Below are 24795 nucleotides of genomic sequence, written 5' to 3' on the forward strand. Positions count from 1 at the left end.
AAGAGGGTGACAGAGGACGAGATGGTTGCATGGGATAACTGACTCAATGGACATGAGTTTGAGCAAACTCTGAAGATGACGAAAGACAGACAAGCCTGGTGTGCTGCAGTCCCTGGGGTCACAAAGAGTTGAAACGAGTCAACAATGACAACAATACATAGACCCAGCACTTTCAGAAGTTTGTAACAAGATAGATAGGATAGATAGGATAGGATAGGATAGATAGGATAGGATAGGATAGATAGGGATTTGTCTCCTTCTCCTTGGTTTTTCTCAATTCAGAAAACTGACCTTTATCCCAAGCCTAGTTTTATAACTGAGGAAACAACTCAGGGAAGTTGAGAGATAACAGTTGACAAAGCACATCCTGAAAGGAGAAGCAGCAAACCCAGCTCCAGGGGCCTGGGAACAAGCTGCATGAAGGGCTTTCACATGCCTGGCACGGAGATGAACTCTTCCTGTGCATTACCTCGATCCTTATCACCAACCTGGGAAGGATCAACATACACTATCCCCACTTTACAGTTGAGAAAACCAAGGCAGAGAAACTAATGCTCCCCAGAGTCATTTAGCAAGAATGCGGGCCAGCTGGATTTAGAATGGCATTCCTCCCTGACAAGGTGTATTTGTAGAGTCAGAACTGAGGAGGTGATATAGCACCTCATCCTACTTGTGTACTTCTGGGTATGTCACTGAGCTGTGAGCCTCAGTTTTCACATCTACAAAATGAGCATGACACAGCTTTCTGGAAGTGAAATCTTTTTTGTTAAAGCTGCCAGGACAAAGCCTGACAAGCAGCAGGCACTCAGTAAAGGCATCATCCCCTGCATCTCCTTTCCTCATCTTCCTGAACCTAAGTCTTATAGGTGAGGTATAGCAATTTATCAGCCTCCAGCTGATTTGCATATGGGAGAAAATGTAACACACAGAGAAAGAAACACTAATTACTGACATTCATCTTGTCACATGCAGACCTAGACCAGTTTGTTTCTGTTCATGAAAGAAAGGGTTCTTCTCAACCCATCTTAAACCAACTTTAAGTGTGATTTAGTGGAGCCAAAGATTTTTTATTTTATAGGGAACACCTTATACTCTTGTCCTTGTGCTAAATGGACTCACGAAGGGCCATCATCACAGGAGCAGCGCCCGTCAGCAAACACCCTCTGCAAGCAGCTGAGCCTGACTCCGAGATCTCATCTCCCACGGATGAGGCCTGGGACTCTGGCTCCAATAACTGCAAAACTTATAACTCACTCGCCCAACCCAACCCCAGCACCTCGTACACCCGCATAAAATGCTGCTCCAAAGCTTAAAGTTGGTAAAGGGAGATGGCCCAGAGTGGCTGTGGGTTGGCCCAAGTATTCCCCCAGCTGTCTACACGTGGGGCCAAGGTTGGAGCCTGGGTTAGAATCCACCGTCTGCATCCTATTAGGCCCTTTTATGAGCTCAGAGCGTGACTATCTGGTTTGCATTTGCAACACAGAGAGAAGCAATAAGGGACAGCAGAGAGGCTTTCTAAGGGGCACCTGGTGGAGGTTAGTTTTACCAGAGAGCACCTATGAGTGACCAGGCAGACTGACCTGGAGAGGGCTGGTTGAATGAAACCCTGGGAAGAGTCAAGAGCACCAAGTTCTGGCATCTGTGGCCCAGAACAAGGCACTGAACCACTCAGCCTGAGCATCACCTAAAAAGGATGAAACTGAGTAAGATATACTCTGAGATTCCTTTTAGTTTGAAAATTCTGTAATTTCAGCTCTTGATGAACCCCCCTTTGAGAAACATTATGAACTCTGAAAATGCATTAATGGGAATACCTAGCATAATGAGTTGCCTATTGGTCCCTGGTCATTGTTTACTTTATAAAAAAATGAGCCAGTGCTGATCAAGATAAACCTAAAGGGTATTAAAAAAAAAAACAAAAAACAGTCACAGATATATTATACCCACATACATACCACATGGGGCTTCCCAGGTGGTGCTAGTGGGAAAGAACTTTACTGCCAGTGCAGGAGTAAGAAACGCAGGTTTGATCCCCGGGTCAGGAAGATCCTCCAGACCGGGAAATGGCAACCCATTCCAGTATTCTTGCCTGGAAAATCCCATGGACAGAAGAGCCTAGTAGGCTATACAGTCTATAGGACCATAAAGAGTCAAACACAAGTGAGCAACAGATGCACACAAATATACTACATACCTACATGCACACCTGTATGTATATTATCTTACTTCAAGAGTTGCCAACTGTTGTTACCACTATATGTAGCAGACATTATAGGGAGAAGGCAGGATAACACAGTCCCCTGTCCCTCACCATCTAATAGAAAAGACAGAAGAGACACAAGAATAAGATGACAGCTCTTGGACAGGACAGGATATGATTCAAATTCAGATGTGCTCAAGTAAATGCAACCAGTATTTTAGAACCAGAAATGACAATCATGATTTTCTATGAGAAAGAGGTGGCCATATGGATGATGTCAGTCAGGGTTCCCAGCAGAAAACCGAAGAGACACTCAAAAGGGTTGAACTCGAGAAAGTTACATACAGGGAATATTTGCAGGAGGGTGAAGCACCTAGAAGCTGGCAATAGCTGGGAAACTATTACCACCTACAGGTCTGAGGGGCAAGGGGAGGAAATAGTGTGAGCTGGGGTCATGAGCCCAAGCTGTCCGCAAGAGTTCAGAAGAAATAAGCCATTGTCAGGACCTTGGCAAGGCTGAGGGGAGAGCAGTGAGGAGGATAAATACCCCAACACTTTCCTCCTGCCTTTTGATCCCCTGCCTGTACCTGTTGGCTGAACCCAACCAGAAACAGGATAATGGAACCTCAATGCTGTAGTTCTGGACTCTTGGTCCAAAGGAAGGCAGAAAATGACCTGAGGGAGGAAAGAGAACATGCACACACACACATGCCCACCTGTATAGACACTGGAGATGTATTAAAAGTGAAAGCGAACATGTTAGTCGCTCAGTCGTGTCCGACTCTGTGCGACCCCAGGGACTGTAGCCTGCAGGCTCCTCTGTCTATGAGGAGTCTCCAGGCAAGAATACTGGAGTCGGTTGCCATGCCCTTCTACAGAGGATCTTCCTGACCCAGGGATTAAACCTGAGTCTCCTGCATTGCAGTCGGATTCTTTACCATCTGAGCCACCACTTGTCCCAAATACATCTCTAATGTAAAAAAAGAAAAAAGTCCAGAAAAAAAAAGATTTATCCTACCAAAGGATCTCACCATAGGATTAATCTAATTTTTAAAATCTTTTTTAGCTATGCCACCCGAGAAGGGAATGGCAACCCACTCCAGTACTCTTGCCTGGAAAATCCCATGGACGGAGGAGCCTGGTAGGCTGCAGTCCATGGGGTCGCAAAGAGTAGGACACGACTGAGTGACTTCCCTTTCACTTTTCACTTTCTTGCATTGGAGAAGGAAATGGCAACCCACTCCAGTGTTCTTGCCTGGAGAATCCCAGGGATGGTGGACCCTGGTGGGCTGCCGTCTCTGGGGTCGCAGAGAGTTGGACACAACTAAAGCACTTAGCAGCAGCAGCCATGCCACATGGCATGTGGGACCTTAGTTCCCTGAGCAGGGATCGAACTTGCACCCCCTGCATTGGCAGTGCCAAGTCTCAACCACTAGACCCTCAGGGCAGTCCCCTAATCTAAACAAAGTCTTCTAACAAACCTCAAGTAAATGTGTACAAACAGAAACTCTTTAAATTGCAAATAGTTTCTACAAAATGCTCATATTGACACGTGATGTGTTTACTTTTGTTTACATGGAAGTTACGGCATCCACTGACCAGACAAAATTGTTTAAATTTTCCTTAACCCTCTACCCTCACCCACCCCCAATTTCCAAAGATAAAGTCCCAAGTTTGCACACGAACACATTTTTCCATTTATATTTTCTATCAGTTGGCAATTAAAACAAGAATCCCAGAGGTCAGCCAAAAGTCTTAAAAAACAAATGAAAGAGTCGGGTGCATTATCTCTGGATTCAAAAGCGCAAAACGACACGTTATGAGAAACCACCTGGAAAACGGCACTTGGCAGGCGCCATTTCAGAGATCTGCAGTTCAAACGTCAACTCCCTGCCAACTGATAACCTTTACCAGAGACCCTCGGAGAAAGTTCTGCAAGTGTGGCGTTCTGAAGTCTCTGTAATGCCATCTGCTTTTGTGCAGAGTTCCAGTGATGGCAACGGGAACCTGGCGCTGGGGTGAGGATCAGGATTGCTCCTCAGGGTGGCAGAGGGTGGGGAGAGTAATGTGTGCAGGGACGGCAGAGGAAGAGAAGGGTTAAAAGATGTCTCATGGTCACTGCCCAATTAGGGACCGCGTGTCTGAGATTTCTCAGGACAACCTCAGTCTCAGATATCCTAGACCATGCCACTTACATGTCCAATCCTGGGGAAACAAGTTACACAAATCACGGTGCTTTAACTTGATGGGGAAATATGCTGCTATTAAAATTAATGAGTCAGGAATGACATGAAAAATCCTTGCATTTATTCACTCACAGTAACAGCTGAATCCCTATTGTATACTACAGATGGTGTAAGGGTGTTCCAGCTGTAATGATGAATTATTAGCATGAAGCATACATGTTATACAGCACAGAACCAGACTGCCAACGTCTGAATCTCTGCTTCACTCCTGAAAAGCTGGACAACCTTGAGCAATTTCCCTAAAATACCGTGTGCCTCACGTCATCTCCACTGTAAAACAGGAATAATAATGGTACCCTCTCCATAGGATCATTGTGAGGTTAAGTTCACAGGTTAAAGCTTGTAATAGTGCGTGGCACAATATGAAGTGCCCATCCTTACAGTCTTGGTTTGGTGAGGGATGCAGATACAAACAGGAACATGATGGTATAATGCTGAGGGCAATCGAAGCCTTCCCTTCGGGCTAACATTGAACTGGGAATGGAAGAGATTAGGAGGGCCTCCCGTTCATAAAAAGAGAAGAGAGTCATTGCACTTGAGTCAGACTGGAGAAAACTGGAACAGTCCGTCTACTTTTTCCTGCATTCCACTGAGCACTTCCGGAGTTTATTTCATCTTACAAGCTTCCCCAAGTCTGGGATGCACAAAAGACAAAGGGTGGAAGACAGAGGAAATGATACCAAGTGTGCAAACAGGCCTGCCAGTCCCAACCACTGCAGGGGTGAGTGGTAATAAGCGCTTGGCTTGTCACAGGCTGCAGTACGTGGGGTGTCCTCGTGACCTCATGATTTTAAGAACAGTCTTCATTTCTGTGACAGCCCCAAAAAGTTCTCTGGCTGGGATTGGGTAGCAATCTCCAAAGCAAAGGAATCCTCTTTTCCCCTCCAACTGTCTCATTGGTTATTCTTTCCTTTGAAGTTGGAAGAGAGAATAAAATTACTTTCATCTGCCTGGAAATCACCAGAGTAGAGAAGAATCCTCCCTGGAATCAGAATGAGGAATCAGGCAGCTCAGATCTTCCGTAAGGTGAGCCCAGGGTGTGCTTAACTCCTTTTGGAAATGAGATGGCGTGTAGATCAATATCCACCTGCGTTAGCTTGGCAGCAAATGATACCAAACCCCAATTCCAAACGGCTTGAACAAGGAGGAAATTCATCATCTCACAGGATGGGAAGCGTGGAGAAATACAGTGCTTCTTGAGGACACTCAGGGATCTGCTCTCTCCTAAGGCTGGTGGCAAGATGCCTCCAGTAGTTCTAGACAGCAATGCGCCAAGAAAGCAAAAGGTTCGTTTGTTTTGTGTGTCTTTTTTTTTTGGTAATGAGCAGACCTCCCGCAAGAAGCTCCGCAAGAGACATTCCTTCACACCTCACTGCCCAGACCTGGATCACATACTCTTTCCTATACGCATCCCTGGAGTGTGGGATGGAGGTACCACAAATGAAGTCCACGAATCATCTCACATAACGGACGCTATCAGGTCCATGTGACCACTGAGTCTGCAACAGGCTTCTGGCCAGGACCAAAGGAAGAAATGAACATGAATGTATTTCAGGAGTTAGCATGCTCTACAGTTATTCTCAAAGATAGAATTCTGGTAAGCCACAGCATCAAACCCATTCAGAAATGCTTCTGCCTTATGCTTCACACATACCAAGAAGAAGAATCACTGACCTGATAGAGAAGATGCTAACATACCTGGTATAAATGCCCAAGAACCACTCTATCCAGGGCCTGGACATCTTTAATGATCACTGCTGAGCTGACAGTACATCGTGGCCTATTAGTATTCTGTCCCAAGGGGGCACCCGCAGCAGAGGGGTGTAAAAACAGAAGAACTGAGAGGAGAAGGGAGAGTCACTTGCCAGTAAACTGTGATGGACTGAAATGAGAGAAAAGTTTTTTAAACTGGGCGGGGCAGGACAGGTTTGCTAAACTTTTAAAGATAAAAAGAAACAATGCAACAAAATTTTGGAATCTGTAAAGTGGTCTAACCCAAGGTAACTGACTTAGCAGAGGGAAGAAAGCTGAAACCTAGCGCAGCAGGATGGGAAGCCCGGAAGCAGAGCTCCAGGGTCTCTGGAATTTGGGACACCAGGCACTGAGGGGGTCAGGGGCCCCAAAACATTAGAGCTGGCTATCTGTGCCAGAAGCTGTCAGACCCTGGGTCTCCCGTCTCACCCCGGCTCCAAAGTGACTGCCTGCATTCTGCAACCGTTTGCTCTGCTGAATCAGAGTGACTATGGACTCAGAGACACTTCAATGTAGCTCAGAGAAGGGGTACGCTTAGAAACAGGGAAATGGGAGAAGGTTCCATACCAAATGCTGGCTTCCTGGTCTCCATCTGAGTCTGGCTCATAGAATGCAGCAGCCACCAATTCCCCTCGGCATGGGGATTTCTCTTCAGTTTCCTTTGAGGGAAAGCCCTTCCACCCACAGGTGGGAATCCTCCAATAAAATCCCTCAGCAGGATAATCCTACGGCTGGCCGCACATGTGGACTCACCTGGGGCGCTCTTCGTAATCACTACTACCTGAGCCCTAGCAAGACCCAACATCATTCAAATACTTGGGCAACTTAAATGGAAAGTTTACTGTATGCCAGGAATTGTTCCAGGTTCTAAAACACTGTTCTAATGTTCTTTCTTGGTAAGGTGGAGCTGATCCTGGGTGTCAGCTCCATCCAGGCATGCAGACCTTCCAGTTAACTTCCCAGCAGTCAGTTCCAGGATCCTCAGACATCTGAGCAAAGCCTTTAACATGCAACAGATTCCAAAACGAAAACTAAGAGGAAATCAGAGGAAAACAAACAGCACAGGGAACAGAGAGACACTTCAAAGAAACTGCCACTGTGATCCTTGACGAGAGTTGAGGGTTGAAAAGCTTTTCATCTATGAAACGAGAACAGGAGGTTATAAAAAGAAAATTTGAGATTTTTAAAGAGCTCTTGGAAACAAGAAATTTGATGACAGACATGGGAATTCAATACATGGGTTGGAAGATAAAATGAGGAAATATCCCAGGAAGTAGAACTTTTTTTAAAAAGGAGAAAACATAGGGAAAAAGTAAGAAAATTAGAGATTCAACGTATGAGGGCCCCATTTCAACTTAATATGTGTTCCAGAAGAGGACAGAAATCACTTTAATATTCCATAAAACAGTTCAGAACTGAAGGACACGATTTTCAGATTGAGAAGGTCCACTGAAAGCCAAGTAAATTGATGGGGAAAAAAAAAAAAAAGACACAGCAAGGTGTACTGAATGAGATTTCATTACAGAGGGCAAGGACATTACAAAGACAAGAAAATCAGAGAAGGGGAAATGAGTATATTCAAAGCCTCAGGAGCCAGAATGACAGACACCTCAATGGCTATACTGAACCTGGAAGAACAAAGCATCCCAAGTTCAGGAACAGACTTCCAACACAGAGCTCACACCCCTAGGAAACTATTAATCTAACTTCGAAGATCTCAAAACTTATTTCCCAGGCAGTCTTTCTCAGAACTACTAGAAGATGTTACCAGCAAGAGAGCAGAAGCAAAGAAGGAAGACGTGGGTCTAAAACACAAGGGATGTCACATGAAGAGCAAATGAACCCCTGCTGTGATAAGGAATTCCAGGATGACAGCTGTGCCTCTGGCAGCAACTCCAGAGTGAAGGAGACCAGAAGGCTCAGCCAGAGGGATGAACCAGGTGGAACAGGACACGCCTACTATTTAGAAACATGGGCAAAGTTGAAGCTCTTGTCTCTGGGGCACAGAAGCTAAGGTTAGTGAGGGGTGGGTCAAATAACTGCTGTTTCTATGTATACGCCTTCTAGAAATATATGGCTTTACAATTATGTCTATGAATAGCTTTGATAAGGAAGGAAAGGAAGCTGAGGCAATGAATCAGATTCCAGAACGAAATCCCAGGCAGAGATCAGGAGAACCTGCTTCTCTAAGCAGCAGAGGTATTTGGTGAAACCTCTGAGAGACAGAGAAAGAAGAGTTGATGCTAAAGGCAGCAAAGGCTGAGCACCTGGCAAAGCAGGTGCGACAAGAACTCGATGGCCCACGAAACAGGCAGGAATGGGGTCACTCTTCCCCTTCAAGGAAACAATTCCTGAGTGTGACCTGCCTGAGTTATTGAGATTAGTAGGAATACGGGATTAAAGGGAGCTGTGTGGGTCAAGCGTGTGGTTGGTCAACTTACAGAATAAAGAAGGCAAGCAGAAAGGCGGTTTGGGGACACCCTGCTGCTCTTTAGGCAGGCTGTCTTCCTTCCCCCATGGGTTAGAAGAAGTTGACTCTGTCTCCTCAGACAATTACGCTCAGCTGCACCAGCTCACAGAGCTCAAGGCTGAAAGGGCGTGGGCAAGCGTGAAACCCTGAGTCCACACTGGTTTCCCCATCAGTTTACCTGGTGCATCTTATTTCTGTTTCTTCTCTGTGTAGCAGTCTCTGAGGACTTTTTTTTAGAGCCTGGCACAGGCCTGGTTTCCTAAAGCCCACCTACCTGTGGATCCCAGAGGCAGTACAGGAGGGACAATGGGTTTGACCAGCAGCCCTGAAAGCAATTAACTGTAGGTGGGCCTTGTTAACACCTCAGTAAAAGAGGCTGTGGCCTTCTACAGGTTAGTCAGATTAACTGCCAGATTAGCATACGGTGGTAGAGAAAATCCCTTGTGGGGCTTTCCATGTGGCTCAATGGTAAAGAATCCGCCTGCCAATGCAGGAGACACAGGTTCGATCCCTGGGTCAGGAAGATCCCCTGGAGTAGGAAATGACAACCTGCTCCAATATTCCTGCCTGCAAAATCCATGGACAGAGGAGCCTGGTGGGCTACAGTCCATGGGGTCGAAAGGAGTCGGACACAACAGCGAATAAGCACAAAGGCAGATCCCCTTGTACCTTTTCAATTCATCTGCAAAGTCAATGTACAGTTGCAAAACAGTACAGGAATGCAAAGGCTAAAGGCTGAAAGTACTGTATTTTGTGTGTGTTTAACGATACTTCTCCATTAGAGTTTATGCCATCCCCCTTATGATATAAAACTCAGCCTGACCTATTTTTACGAAAAGCATTTACTATTTACATTCACAGAAATCTATTCTTCCCAGAAGTGGTTCCCAGGGTGACAGCTGTAGTTCCCTCTTCTTTACCAACCCCATCTCATCAGACAAAATTTGACTGAATTTCACTCCTAGTGTTTACAAACTGCTTATGAGAGTTGTGACAGGACAGAAAATGTCATTCTCTTTCCCAAAAGCCCTCATCTTGAAAACCTTTGATTGGTGGATGAGACAATCAAAACATTTTGTGAATTAGGGGTGGGGGAGTTGTCCAAGTAGACTGTTTAGTCGTTCAGGGCGAAGATCTGTCCCCAAAGGCGATTATAAGCACTTGAGGGATCATAAACAGTTCCTGCTGGCAGGAGCGGCAGCTATGCTGTACCCAGACTCATTCCCTGCTGGCCGTAGCGAGAAGCAGGGGGATGAGGGCAGCGTTAACAGATGCCTGGTTGCTGGACATCCTCTCTCCCTTCCTGGACTTCAACAGCACAGCTTTTCCGCCGTGACTGTCAGGATCTTGGCTCTGGAGACCCCCGGACTTGTCCCTCGTTCCCCCCCCCCCCCCCCACCCCGCCGCTCACACACACACACATACACACACTCAGGGCGCCTCCTTCCGTCTAGTAATTGACAAACCAGTTCCTCGTCGGGTACTCCTCCCAAGGAGCACAAACCATCCATAAACACGCAAATCCCCCAAATCGAAAACACGACACCCAAGGGGTCTGCGAGATGAGCGCCGCGGCCGTTCGGCGGCGGCGGGTGTTTCTCGGAGGAGGCTGGGGCTCAATTTCCACACCCCCGCAGGCAGCCTCAGTCGGCACCCCAAAGCCGGATCGGATGGAGGACGCCTGAGGTTTTTGTCTGCTAAAGCAGATTCCTACCTCCAGTTCTGAAGTCACCTTCGCGGGGCGGGGGATCTCCTCTCGACGTCTTCAGCTGAGGTTCGGTCGGGAGCAGCCGGCCCCGGGTAATCCTCGCTCCCGGGCGGGGCTCGCACACCCCGGGGCCGAGCCGGAGCCTAATCACCTGCTGGGCGCGGGCGGGGCGGGGCGGGGCCGCTCAGCGCGCGCGCCCCGCCCGGGAAGCCGGCCCCCTGCGCGCCCCCCGACGGCCCTTCCGGAGCACGGTTGCCGCGGGGAGCCCCGAGCGCCCCGCTCCGAGCGCGGCAGGTCTGCGGGAGGATCCCCCTCCGCCAGCCCGGCTTGGGAGGTTTTGAAAAAGACTGTAATGGAATCCCGGCTGGCCTCGTCACTCCCCTGGCTCACTTGTCAAAACTCCACGGCATTCCAGAACCCCTTCCCCGGTCACTCCCCCCACCCCCAACCCCTCCCAGTCGGAAAAGGAAACTGCACCGGGGAGAATTCGGGGAGTTTGGGGTTTCTGATGCAGACACCTTTTGTTTATGTCAACTTGCTCCGGAGCTTCCAGCGGTAACTGGGAGCAGGTCTGAGGAGAAAAACGCCCCACCCAGATAACCCTCGCCCGGTCAAAAGTTCTCCCTCCAGCCGCCGCGAGGAGCTCCAGCTCCCCGACATCAATTCATTTCATAACCGCTCCGTTTCATAATCGGCGGCAGCATGGGTCCTTACTGGGGGTGGGGTGGGGTGAGGGGGAGCCCCACACCAGATTCAACAACCATCGCACTGGGCAATCTAGCAGGCAACTTTCCAGAAAGCTGCAGTGAGATTATTTCTGCTGGAGAAACCAAATTTACCACTGCTGAATTACAACCGCCGGTGACTGCACAACTGAAGCATTTCCTTTATACCTTCTCGGGCTCCCGCGCCCCTCCCGCCTTCTGCGGGGTTCAGTCAACGAGCCATCCCCGGGAGAGGCATGAATGGGCTCGGGCGGTGCAGACATCTCTCCAGCTGCAAACTGATGAGGAAGCCCGACCCACGAGGCTGAATTGTTTACATCACACCCACTGAGGGCTTCCTGTCTTAAATTAATGGGAATACAAATAAGACAGGAAAACAGTGTTTGCTTTTCTTAGAGCAAGGGTGAGGGCCTGTGGAGGGGGATGGGGTCGCCCCACATTTCATTGCGTGAAGAGGTTGCTTTTCAAAACTTCAATTGTGTTCTATTCCTTTTTCCCCCTTGGAACACTTGTTGAAAACGAAAAGCATCGCTGTGCCAAACCTCAAACCATCAAGGAACTTCTGCTCAAAGCACGTTTTCACCTGGCTTCGGAAGTGATCCAGGCTGGAGCTCCCAGGAGGAAGGACAGATCTGGGGACCTCCTGTGGTCGCAAGGCACAAATCTCCCTACAGCCTGAAGCTGCGTGCCACACAGGCACACACACTCCACCCCACCCCATGGGGTTCATGCCAGAATCTTGCCCCCAGTCTGGCTCCCCACCCCTGTGTCTCTAAGCTATCGTTCACTTCCTGGGTGTCCCACAGTTCTTCAATGGACAAATCTGGTAGAATTCAAAGCAATTAATTAAAAAGGAGCAGGCAAAAGAAAGCTTCAGTTCTCAGTATCATTATTGCCACTGGAAAGGGTAATGAGAGCCTGGGAGGGGCCAACCCATGTCCAGGCTCCCCTGGACATCTGCCCACTCTTGGAAGCAGCCCACAGAGCACATGGTAAGTACTGATCATAATCACCCCCCCTGAAATCACCCCCAGTTGCTTCCTTCCGGTTGGCACAACAGCAAACCCAGAGACATGCCTCCTTTGGAAATACTAGAAGGAAACAAGACCCCAGGATAAAGGATATCTCAAGGAAGGATGGGCACTGCAACCAACAGTGACAATGGACATTAAGAGAACAGTACATGTGCCAGTAAGAACAAGCTTTCGCAAGCCAGTCCTCAAAATATTGTAATTCCTGGGTCAAAGCAAGTTAGACTGATGATTTTAGGTAAAGCCAAGTGTATCAAAAGTCTCTAACAGAAAGTGACTGCCTTACAATATATTCTAAGGGTTGCAGTGAATGTTAGCTCCTCCCCACTTCCCTTTCCCCTCTCTTCTGCCAGAAGTTGGTAGTCCTGGTGGATTCATTAGCATACTTTTATGTGGCATCTCCATATCTGATAAATTTTATGGGAATTAGGTTCAAATTGAATAATCTTCTAATAATAATTTCAGAAGGGCTCCCTTTTTTCCTTCTGATTGCTTTCTCCACTTCCAGTTTTCCTCTAACTCTCTCTACTCCTTCCATCTGGTATGTAATTTATGATGTGCAAATCAATGCTGTTTAAAGGAAATCCATGATTTTAAGCATAATGCAAATAAATATTCCCTCTTCCCCCAGCAACTCTGTGCCTAAGCTCAGTTTAGGGTGTGTATGTGCTGAGAATTAAAATTTGACCACATCTGTACAATATCTTAATTTCAGGAAAGCTTTTGAATGCATATGACATTCTCATCAGCAAGCCAGAAAGATACGATCTGGTCTGTCTTTTCCTCACCGGGTTTCACTGCAGACTGGAAAAGAGATCAATGGCTCAGTAAACAAAAGGGTGCTTAAAACATGGCCTCCAATTTTACCCTAGCTCTGGTTTAAATAATACTTAAAATTGCTTTGAGCACACCCAGGGTCTACAAATAATATTAATTGCAGTGGGAATTACTGATATGCTAGGAGAATCCAAATTGGCTTCAACACATGAAGGAAATGTTTCATGAAAAAGTTTCAAGTTCAGCGTGACGGCTGATTACAAAAGTAGTATCCTGAGGGGTAATGATCAAATGACAGGCATAAAAGGGGCTTAATATCTAGATTGGAGAAAAACTGACAAAGATGTGAGGATCACAGCAGATCGTGTTATTTAAAAGGAATCTGTGTGTTGTACTGATAAGAAATAAGCAATACAACAGCGGGGTGAATTTGCTTGGTGGGAGTCTGACATGAAAGGAAAGTATATCCCCATATCTCCCTCCCCCATGATAAAGAATTTGGCAGCAGACAGATCCTTAATAGGATGGTAGGTCCAGTCTGAGGCCCCTTATTTTAAGGGCAAAGTGGAGACACTGGAAAGGGTCCAGAAGAAAACCAAAATGATTAAAGAGAGAGAAAATAGAACCTATGAGGGAAGGTTAAAGGATTTGGAGTTGTTTAGTCTAGAGTGAAAAAGTGCCTAAAGGCAAACTTAACAGTCTTCCCCTCCCATTTGAAAGGTTATTATAGAGAGGACACCGACCAGCTGTTGTTCATCTCTACAGAAGACAGAAGAGGTAAGACTCAAAATGCAACATTAAAATGTGGGTCAGACGCAAAGAGGACATGTTTGATGCTAATGGTAACTGACTTGACATTGACATCACTGTGCAGTCTTCACCTCTCAGACTCCATCCTAGAGATAGGCTTCCTTCCATGTTTCAGCAGAAGCCAGGCTGGAGAACTCCTTTCCTTTCCTTCTAGGGCTGCAGTAGTTCTCATCACCCCATTAATGTGGGGGGCAGTGGTCCTAAGATCCATGTTCCCTAAGTCAGAAACAGGGTGCTGTGAGAATACAATTCTCTCTTCAAACATATTCGCACATCTCATCAGACCTTTGTTTATTGGGTAGTTCAGTTCAGTCACTCAGTCGTGTCCGACTCTTTGCAACCCCATGGACTGCAGCATGCCAGGCTTCCCTGTCCATCACCAACTCCCAGAGCCTACTCAAACTCATGTCCATTGAGTTGGTGATGCCATCCAACCATCTCATCCTCTGTCGTCCCCTTCTCCTCACGCTTTCAATCTTTCCCAGCATCTAGGTCTTTTCCAGTGAGTCAGTTCTTCACATCAGGTGGCCAAAGTTTTGGAGTTTCAGCTTCAGCATCAGTCCTTCTAATGAATATTCAGGACTGATTTCCTTTAGGATGGACTGGTTGGATCTCCTTGCTGTCCAAGGGACTCTCAAAGAGTCTTCTCCAACACCACAGTTCAGAAGCATCAATTCTTTGGCACTCAGCTTTCTTTATAGTCCAACTCTCACATCTGTACATGACTACTGGAAAAACCATAGCCTTGACTAGACAGACCTTTGTTGACAAAGTAATGTCTTCGCTTTTTATATGCTGTGTAGGTTGGTCGTAACTTTTCTTCCAAGGAGCAAGTGTCTTTTAATTTCATGGTGGCTGTCCCCATCTGCAGTGATTTTGGAGCCCCAAAGGAGTCTGTCACTGTTTCCATTGTTTCCCTATTTGCCATGAAGTGATGGGACCAGAAGCCATAATCTTAGTTTCCTGAATGTTGAGGGGTGGCTCGTTGGTCTAGGGGTATGATTTTCACTTTGGGTGGGAGACGTCCTGGATTGAAATCCCAGATGTGCCCAGGTTATCCTTTCTGGTTTATTGGGTGGTATCTCTAAAAATACACTCAACTTCTGACACTGGTAAGCATATTTTATAGATTCAGTCCTCTATATTGTTTCTATATATAGGACATCATTGTTTTTGTTTAGTTGCTAAGCCATGTCTGACTCTTTGCGATCCCCAAGGATTGTAGCCCACCAGGCTCCTCTGTCCATGCAATTCTCCAGGCAAGAATACTGGAGCAGTTGCCATTTCCTTCTCCAGAGGATCTTCCCGACTGAAGGGATCAAACCCGAGTCTCCTGCATTAACAGGTGCATTCTTTACCACTGAGTCACCAGGGAAGCCCCAGGACAGCATTCCTTTTTGTTTAATGAGCACACAAATATTAGTTGATGATGATAATGATAATAATAGCTATGAATTAAACTCTTCCTACAATTATATTGGGCATTGTGCTAGCTACTTTATGTAGGTTGCCTATTTCATTAATTTTTTCAGTATCCCTGTGAAGTAGATATAATTATTAGCCTTATTCTAACACGAAGAAACTGAGTTAAGTAACACAGTTAAGTAACACAATGAGATTAAGTAACACAGCTGGTAAATGTTGGAGTCCCAATTCAAACCTATTTAATCTGACTCAAAAGGGTATGCTTAACCACTACACTACTGCCTCTCATTGATTAGTTTTAGCTCTTGGGAGGGAGGAAACATTGCAAAGGAAGCATCTATTCTTGTTGGTGCAAAGTGATTAAAAACCAAGTCTTCCACAAGTTTACATAGCCTGGGAAACATAGTTGTTTTTTTCCCAGTATAGAGGAAGGGCTGATTTTGCCTTCTGATCAGAAGTATGCTTTGCTGTCTCCCACAAAGCTAAAAATCTAATCAAAATCTATCTATTTTATTAATAAGAAATACCTAGCTATTCATCTATAGTCTAATTTTGCTCATAGTAGATGTCTCATGACTGTTAAATGAATGAATACAAATGCATTATGACTTTGATGCTTTAAAGCAAATTGAGCTGAATTGTGTTTTTCCAGCATGCTGGTGATCAAAGCTCTGGTGGGTCATTTCTATGGGCCTCTTATCAGATGTTCCCTAAGAGTCTTAAAATCCAACTGTTTCCTTTAATTCAGTATCCATGAGAAAGGCATATGTATGAGCTGCATTTTCCCAGCATCAACTACTTATAGATCAAGAATAGATTTTTAGTGGGGTTTACTGAGTGCTGTTGTATATCAGCAATAGATGATTCATAAGTGAAACAGACATCAAAATGATTTTTAGAAAGGCAAACGAACCACACACAAACAAAAAATTAAAAGCCTTGATCCAAACTACGGCAAAGGACAGATATTTTCCCATTAGGACAATTTATCCTGAGTTTATAAACAGAGAGAGGCATAATTACCCAAGTGTTTGTGAGCAGATCTAAACCTTATGTAGCTATAAAAAGCTGGAGAGGGGAAGAAAGAGGAAATTCCCAGGAGAAGATCCCCAACCACATCCAGGGCCATCAGATCTCCACAAAATAAAAAGCCCAGCAGTGGTACCAAGTGGAACACAAGAAGAAACCTCAGGATTGTAACACAAGCCACAGAAATAACTTTGAATTGTCTTAAAACTAAACAGTGACAATTCCAATAAACTTTCAGCCAACACATGGGCAGAGGGGTGACTTACTGGCGTTCCAGATGTAGTTAATAGAAACATGATGCCTAGAATAAAAAAGATACTCAGTCAGTGATGACTGAATGGATGGGTGAGTGAATGAATGTCTGAACAGATCCTCAAGCTGCCTCTTTCTCCTTTTGAATGAAAGATGTTGGAAAGATGTCTTAGATGCTTCAACTCCAAAGCCCCCACAAAGATGTTGAGCCATGTGAACAGGTCCTTCAGGAATAGCTCTAGAACCAGACACTGGTTTCTGACCCAAAGATAACCAATTTATGATTTTCCATGAACACTGGAAGGGGGATTGCAATACCTGTGCAGGCCTTGATTCAAAACTCCCATTATTTACCATATAGATTCTAAATTATTTGAAGTCCAACAGAATCAAATACTAAGTAGTCAGCATCTATTGAGCACTTACTGGATGTTGGGTCTTGTTTCTAAGCCCTTTACATATTAACTCGTTAAATTCGTATTATAATCTTAAGAATGTGTGCTAAGTCACTTCGGTTGTGTCAGATTCTTTGCGACCCTATGAAATATAGCTCCCCAGGTTCTTCTGTCCATGGGATTTTCCAAGCAAGAATACTGGAGTGGGTGCCATGCCCTCCCCCCAGGGGCTTAAGAATATGTACTATTATTATCAACCCATCAAAAACAAAACTGAGCCAAAAGATTACCTAATTAGCTCATAGGTCACGCAACTAGTAAGCAGAGGAGCTGGAGCTCAGATTCCAGTTGGAACCAGCACCTGCTCTTAATTGCTGTTTGATGCTACCTGTCCAAATCTTAACTCTTGTCACTGCTCAACAAAAAAATTACTATCCAAATCGAAATATTTGCCCATAAATATTCAAAGAGCATTCTAATCTCTGCAGGATGCGATCCTTGACTTTCCTAATGCACCTCTCTCCTGCGTGCTCACATCACTTATTCTGCAGTGAACACAACCGTGACTTGACTCATAACACATCTCTCCAACTATTGATTTGGCCAAAAAGTTCGTTCAAATTTTTTTGTACCATCTTATGGAAATAACCAAGCAAATCCAATAGATCTTAAGTTTCTTGGAGTCAGGACTGTGTGTTGCATGGCAGTCTGGGGATACAGAAGAATAGGGAAGATCTAGAACTAAAGTCCAAATCTCATAATTATTACCCATGGGACTCTAGGTAATCATGTAACACTTCCTATTCTCATATTCAAACTATAATCCTCAAGGGCTTGCTGAAAAGGGGAGATTAAATGGGACAATGTATATGAAGGATACAATATGGGATGATGTCTGATATTGTAAGATAGTGATTTTCAACCACCAGCTATTTTGACCCCCAAGGGACCTTTGGCAATGTATGGAGATATTTTTGATAGTCACAACTGTGTGTGTGTGGGGGGGCACTATGGGCATCTAGTGGATAGAGACCAACAATACTGCTAAACATCCTAAAAGCATGGGGCAGGCCCCCACAATAAAGGATTATCCATCCAAAGTATCAGTAGCAAGAGTGCCAAGGTTGAGACACTCTGCTACAAGCTATTAAAAATGTATCAAAAATAAAGGTTTCCATTCTCTTCCCTTTCCTTATTTTTCGTACTGTGCATATTGGAGGTATTCAGTAAATCTTTGTTGAGTAAACCTTTGGATAAATGGGTAAGTGAATATAGGAGTTCTAAGATACTTCACTGAAAACACTTGAGAGTGTGGTCTTTTCATGGCAGAGGTTCTGGTTGGAGAAGGAAATGGCAACCCACTCCTGTATTCTTGCCTGGAGAATCCCCATGGACAGAGGAGCCTGGCGGGCTATAGCCCATGGGGTCACAAGAGTTGGCCACAACTTAGCAACTAAACCACCACAATTAACCTGGAACCAGAACCTTCAAATATCCATGCCCAATGAAAGGAATTCTGAAATAGACTCAATATAATGCTGGGGTCTGAGCCCAATGAAAGTGATGTTAAATTTCGTCCTAGGAGAGCTGGAGAACTAAGACAAAGGCCAGCTCCTTCTCACTGGTGGCTTCCCAAGTGATTTAGCTATTAGTCTACAAATGCTCCTTCATCTAATTCTATTCTCCACCCTAAAGATACAGTAGAACAGGCAGAAGACCATGGAAGAATTTATTCTTCCACGTGGGAAATCAATCACCCACCCCTGCAACAATCATACACTACCTAAAGCCCAGTCAAGTGAACTTTCCTCCAGAACATGGATTGAAAAACACCGTGGAAGCAAAAAGGACATGTGGTCATTACTTGAAACTTTCAACAGGTTCGGTAAGATTGGTTGCAAGAACTGGAAACCCAAGAATAAAAGCCTACATTCTGGGATACAGCATAAATCACATTAACACAAACGGGAAATCCAAAAGATTCTTCTATCTCCCATTCTGCAGACTGAGTGGCAACACCTACTTCTTAAATTCTTAAGAATTTAAGAATTCTTCATCTTTTACAGTCAGAATCCATGAATGATTTTTTGTGTGACTGTATATGAGACAATCTAAAACTTAACTTGAATTTCTAGTCATCTTTAAGCTTAAGTACCTGAACTAAATTATCTGCCTGGAACTATAAGAGCAAAATAGGTTCTTTCTTGCCTTGGGTGCCTAAACATATCTAAGCTGGGATTGTCCTTTGCACTCTAACCACCTTCTGGATTCACCTTTAACCAACTCCTATTCACCTCTCCGGACACCACCTGCTGGGTTCCCACCCTGACCCTCCCCTGGAATACACTGGAGACCATCTTTGCAGCTTCAATAGCATCTCCACTGCCCATTCACTTGTCTGATTACCCTTATAGACTGTGGCCTTGTTTACCAGCTTATTCCCGGAGCCTAGCACTGTGTCTGGCACATATGGGTGCCCAACAAATAGTTGTTGAATGAATGAGTATAAAACATTCATTCCTAAAATTACTTGTTGAGTGCCTACTATGAATCAGATATCGGTTTAGGCACTGGGAAAACCACTATTACTGTCTTAGTACCGACAACAACAACAGTAAAAACTATTGTAGCTAATGTTTATTGGGCACTTACTATGTATCGGGATCATGCCAAGATTTTCTCTGTGTTCTCTTTTATTCCTACCCTCATACCCACATGGCAGATACTATTATTATTCCCACTGTACAAATGAAAAAAGATGCCAAGCCACTCCTTTGGACCTTAATGGGAAAAAAATCTTCGACATTTAAGTTCCTCCTGGTTTATTTACATGGGCTTAATTCACATCAACTAAGAAAAGCTAACCTGTGAATTCACTCAGGAGTTTTGCTGATGTTTGTTCCTTGTCTGGAAAGTTCCTATCCATTCTTTGTATCATCTGAGATTTATTTTAAAATATTTTGATATAGGCTATCAAGTGATGACAATAGTAATCTACACTCCAGAGGCCATGAGCTGACGTTTGAAGGGTACTTATCAGAGCACACCCAGCAGCACACATCTGAAATATCACTACCTAAATTTTCAGCAGAAGGTTCTGCAGTTTCTGAAATGGAGGTTAGAAATACTGTTTTCCATCTGTGGAATGAGATAAGTTGGTTAGAAAGGTTCGCACAGACACCTCTGTCCTTGCCTGCTGAGCTGGAAGAATGCAGGGGGTACTGCTTCATCGGTGAGACTCCATGTGTGTGGGGTCCCCCCAGTTAATGCAGGATTCTGTCACTGGGTCTGATGATAAAGTCAGGTGATTCTAAAGTCAAAGGACTACTGCAGGCCCTTCAGAGTGAGCCTGCTACAATGGGCCCATTGGAGCACCTACAAGAACAGCAGGGCAGATGCTGCCCAATGTAATACAAGCAGGCGGTGGGACTATTTCCACACTTTCTTGCTAATACCTGCTCTACCTGTGGCAGGAGGCAAGGACTTGCTCCCATGGTAACCTGCCACCTGGCCCTGAGGCCTTAACGTTCTCAGCCTTTCCTGATCATCAGAGGCTACTGATGTTTAACAAAAGAATCTGATGATGTTGAGCAGCCAATTGCCTCAGGCAACACACACTTCCCTACCTTGGTCTCTTGGAGAAAACCAGTTCATCTTCCAACACTAATCTTCCAGAGCAGGGGACACAGATTTGATCCCTGGTCTGGGAAGATCCCACATGCCAAGGAACAATAAGCCCGTGTGCCACAACTACTGAACCCATGCACCCTAGGGCCTGTGCTCGCATCAAGAGAAGCCACTGCAATGAGAAGCCTGCACACTGCAGTGAAGAGTAGACCCCACTCACCGCAACTAGAGAAAGCCTGAGGGCAGCAGCAAAGACCTAGTCAGGCCAATAAATAAATCAGTAAAAAAGAAAAAACAACTGCGATGGCTCTCTTGATAACTCATCTCCCCTTAGGAATGCTGAGGAATCCCCAAGTTGCCCGCACGTGGCAGAGATCCTTTTGATAGACCCCCAGTCACCTAAGATAATCGGGACAAGTCTCTTCCTAAACCCTGAAAACGTCTAATTTAGCAGACAACTTTACTTTAGGATATGACTTATTGAGCAAAGGGCGACACGAGGTGCTGAGAAAACCTGAGCAGCACGGGCCATGGGCCCAGTGAGCTTAGAGATGGCCACAGGACAAATAAAGCAACAGGCGGGGACTTCCTGGTGGTCCAGTGGTTAAGAATCTGCCTTCCAGTGCAGGGCACGCGGGTTCAATCCTGGTTGAGGAAGCAAGCCTGCACACTGCATTAAAGATGCAGCGCAGCCAAAAGTGTTTAAAAAAGAAAAGCAACAGGCGTTAGTTACAGTGAAGTGTGGAGTAACTGCTACGTCCATCAGGGACACCTAATTAGACCTGGAAGGTCAGGGAAGGCTTCCAGAAGACGTGACTGGAAGCTGAGCCCTGAGGATGAGCAGGCATTAGCACAATGAAGAAAAGACTCCAGGAAGAGGAAGTGCCAAGTGCAAAAGTCCAGAGCGCAGACAGGGACTCTTGTGCTCTGAGGACGCAAAAGCTCAACATGGCTGCAAGCAGGGTTGGCTGGAGGCAGAGTGAAAGTGAAAGTGTTAGTAGCTCAGTCCTGTGGGACTCTTTGCAACCCCATGGACTGTAGCCCATCAGGCTCCTCTGTCCATGGAATTTTCCAGGCAAGAATACTGGAGTGGGTAGCCATTCCCTTCACCAAGGGATCTTCCCGACCCAGTGATTGAACCTAGGTCTCCTGCATTGGCAGGCAGATTCTTTACCACTGAACCACTGGAGAAGTCCAGGGCAGGCTGAGTGAGGAGAAACTGGGCTTTGTGAGCCAGTAGCTTGGGCTTCATTCTTAAAAGGCTTTTAGCGGAGGAATACATGAACAGATTTCCATGTCAGAATGATCACACTGGCTCCAGGGAGGCCAGCGGAATGGAGGCGTGGAGACGGGTGAGGAATCCAGGCAAGACAAGATGGCGCCTGGCCTCTGGAGTCTCTGTAGGCCCACACTTCCCCTGTATCTCAGATAAAACTCCAGCATGGCTCTGTTTACAGCTCTCTGCCGCTGCTAGACTATCAGTCCCTTGAGTGCAGAAACTGGAATTTACTCATCTCTGGAGCCTTAGTGCACCCAGCTGATAAAGCTCTCAGTAAAGGTGAGCCTGTTGGTGGCGCTTGTTGAAGGAGAGAATTCCTTAATTACAAAAATGATTTCCCTGGATTCCTCATCACCAGACCCCCGCATCCCCCCCCACCCCCTCTCTGCCATGGCCGCCTGCACAAATCTCCTCAGCAACTACTGTACTTCTTTTACATTTGGTCACTCCAAGGTGTATGCTGACTCTCACTTTACTTCTTTAAGCATGGACTTTGATTTTTTCGTCTTCACAGCCTTCAGAATATCTTACGCTGCCCTCTTCTCTCACGACAGCCTAGCTCATCTCGCCACTCCATCCAGTCAAGACTTCACACAAGTTGGGCTTAAAGTGGCCCTCCCCTACCATCTTGAAAGTTTCCCAGGGGTAAGCTCACTTATGTGGAGAAGCTACTCCCTTCCATATGATTTCCTAAATCCATCTCATTATTTAAGTATAAAAATAAAACAGTCCCACCCTCTACAAGAAGCATTCATGAACTTCAGCTAACCTGGTAGAGAATTCCACCCAGCCTTAATCCCATTAATGTGTATTCCCTATCAACTGCATGTGATTTGATGTTTTCCCTTCAAGGACATAACAGCAAGTCCTTGTTTCTACCTCCCTTGCCTGTACCATCAAGCTCCTACTCTGTGTTCACCTTGCCCTGATCCCTGGACCAGCCAAAGTTCCCTGGACTTGTTCCAGGCCACAGTTCAGTTCAGCTCAGTCTCTCAGTCATGTTCGACTCTTTGCGACCCCATGAATTGCAGCACACCAGGCCTCCCTGTCCATCACCAACTCCCGGAGTTCACTCAGACTCACGGCCATCGAGTCAGTGATGCCATCCAGCCATCTCATCCTCTGTTGTCCCCTTCTCTTCCTGCCCCCAATCCCTCCCAGCATCAGAGTCTTTTCCAATGACTCAACTCTTCGCATCAGGTGGCCAAAGTACTGGAGTTTCAGCTTTAGCATCATTCCTTCCAAAGAATCCCAGGGCTGATCTCCTTCAGAATGGACTGGTTGGATCTCCTTGCAGTGTAAGGGACTCGCAAGAGTCTTCTCCAACACCACAGTTCAAAAGCATCAATTCTTCAGTGCTCAGCTTTCTTCACAGTCCAACTCTCACATCCATAAATGACCACAGGAAAAACCATAGCCTTGACTAGACAGACCTTTGTTGGCAAAGTAATGTCTCTGCTTTTGAATATGCTATCTAGGTTGGACATAACTTTCCTTCCAAGGAGTAAACGTCTTTTAATTTCATGGGGTCTTCTATTTTAACTGTTTGCAAGAACTCGGGCTTGACCAGGACAAATTTAGAAGTGGAACACCCACTGTAGCCACTGCCTACCTCCAGGCCTGGACCATACCTCACCCTGGCCCGCTGGCTTCCCAGCAGTGAGCACTGTGTTACCCAGAAGGGCTTCTTTAGACACTCTGTGTGTCTGCTCAGCCCCTCAGGTGTGTTCAACTGTTTACAACCCCATGGACTATAGCCCCCCAGGTTACTTTGGCCATGGGATCTTCCAGGCAAGAATACTAGAGTGGGTTGCCATTACCTACTCTGGGAGATATTCCCGACCCAGGCATTGAACCTGAGTCTCCTGTGTCTCCTGCATTGGCAGGTGGGTTCTTTAACCACTGTGCCACCTGGGAAGCTCACAGACACTCTAGTGGAATCAAAATGGGTAGTATCCTAGAGATATTCCCTCTCCCTGGATATCTTCATCTACTTGGGGCTGGTGTCCTTCCTTCTACAGGATTGTGCTAATGTCATCAGACACAACACAGAAGACCCAGTAAAATTAGAATTTTAGGTGAAAAATGGGTACTTCTTTAGTAATTATTCCCAAATATTGTATGGAATTTTTAATTCCATAAATAAAATTTTAATTTTGACACCTTAGTTTGTACTTGCTACTCAGTTGTTAGAAAAATCATTATCTACTCTTAACAGGCAAATAATTATGCAGAAAACAAAACACATATACATTATTAAAACTTGGAACTCTTGAAAATTTCCTTTATGTTCTCTGTTTCTCACTCTCATGGACATCTCTTACAAGGACAGGTTTGCAAACATCTTTATAGCTCACTTGAAGTCCCTTGTCTCTGCCCAACCTTCCTTGCTCAGTTTATAATTCTCTTCCCATGATCACTCTTTGCATCATTAAGTTCAGCCATTTTGACCCTTCTTCCGTTCCCAAGCAATTACCATTCAATCGAGGGCTTCACCTTGACTTGCTCTGTCTTATGATGACATGTCAAAACATCTCCTCTTTACAAGTCAGTGAACCACATTAAGGAAACACTGAATGGCTAGTAAGTAGTTCCCCGAGTCTTACAAATTGACCGCAAGGATCAGATTCCTCTTCCTAACTGCCCCATGCTCTCTAACTCGAGGAAATCCATCCAGCAAAGCAACTCCAGGACCCCAATCCTAGTTCTGGTCTGGTCTACCAATGCTCTCCATTATCCAGAGACGTTCCTAGTTGGGAAAAGCAAGGTATCAGATAAAACCCTGAACAATTTTCTCACACATGAATAAACTGGATTCCTCCCAGAGTCCCAGGGGACATCTTAATCGTGTTGTTTACAAAGCCATGAGGTTTATTAAATGGTGCCACAAAAAGGGCACATGTAGCATTACTCCAGGAGTGGAGAGTTTAACCCATTCATAAATGTATGTCTAGGGGAAAGGACATGAAGAGGAGCTATACCTTTGCAATTAGTTTCCAGTTTGCACAGAGAGTAACTGGGATTGCGAGAGACTATGGATAAAACTCAAGAGAGGGAACCAGAGTAGTA

At 45.5% G+C, this 24795-nt stretch overlaps 1 protein-coding gene across 8 annotated transcripts in view; it reads right to left on the minus strand.

Moving 5' to 3' along the window:
* The window catches only part of PDZD2 (PDZ domain containing 2), a 403122-nt gene that overhangs the window by 200433 nt on the left and 177894 nt on the right, over positions 1 to 24795 (minus strand). Inside the window, exon 1 of one of the 8 annotated variants that reach the window (XM_019982770.2) lies at positions 10383 to 10545. The exons of the other annotated variants lie outside the window; for them this stretch is intronic. The gene's annotated coding sequence lies outside the window, so the exon portion shown is untranslated. Of the gene's footprint in view, positions 1 to 10382; positions 10546 to 24795 lie in introns of those variants that run through there. 8 annotated transcript variants of the gene reach the window in all.

The sequence above is a fragment of the Bos indicus genome, chromosome 20, assembly GCF_029378745.1.
Source record: "Bos indicus isolate NIAB-ARS_2022 breed Sahiwal x Tharparkar chromosome 20, NIAB-ARS_B.indTharparkar_mat_pri_1.0, whole genome shotgun sequence".
Lineage (NCBI taxonomy): Eukaryota > Metazoa > Chordata > Mammalia > Artiodactyla > Bovidae > Bos > Bos indicus.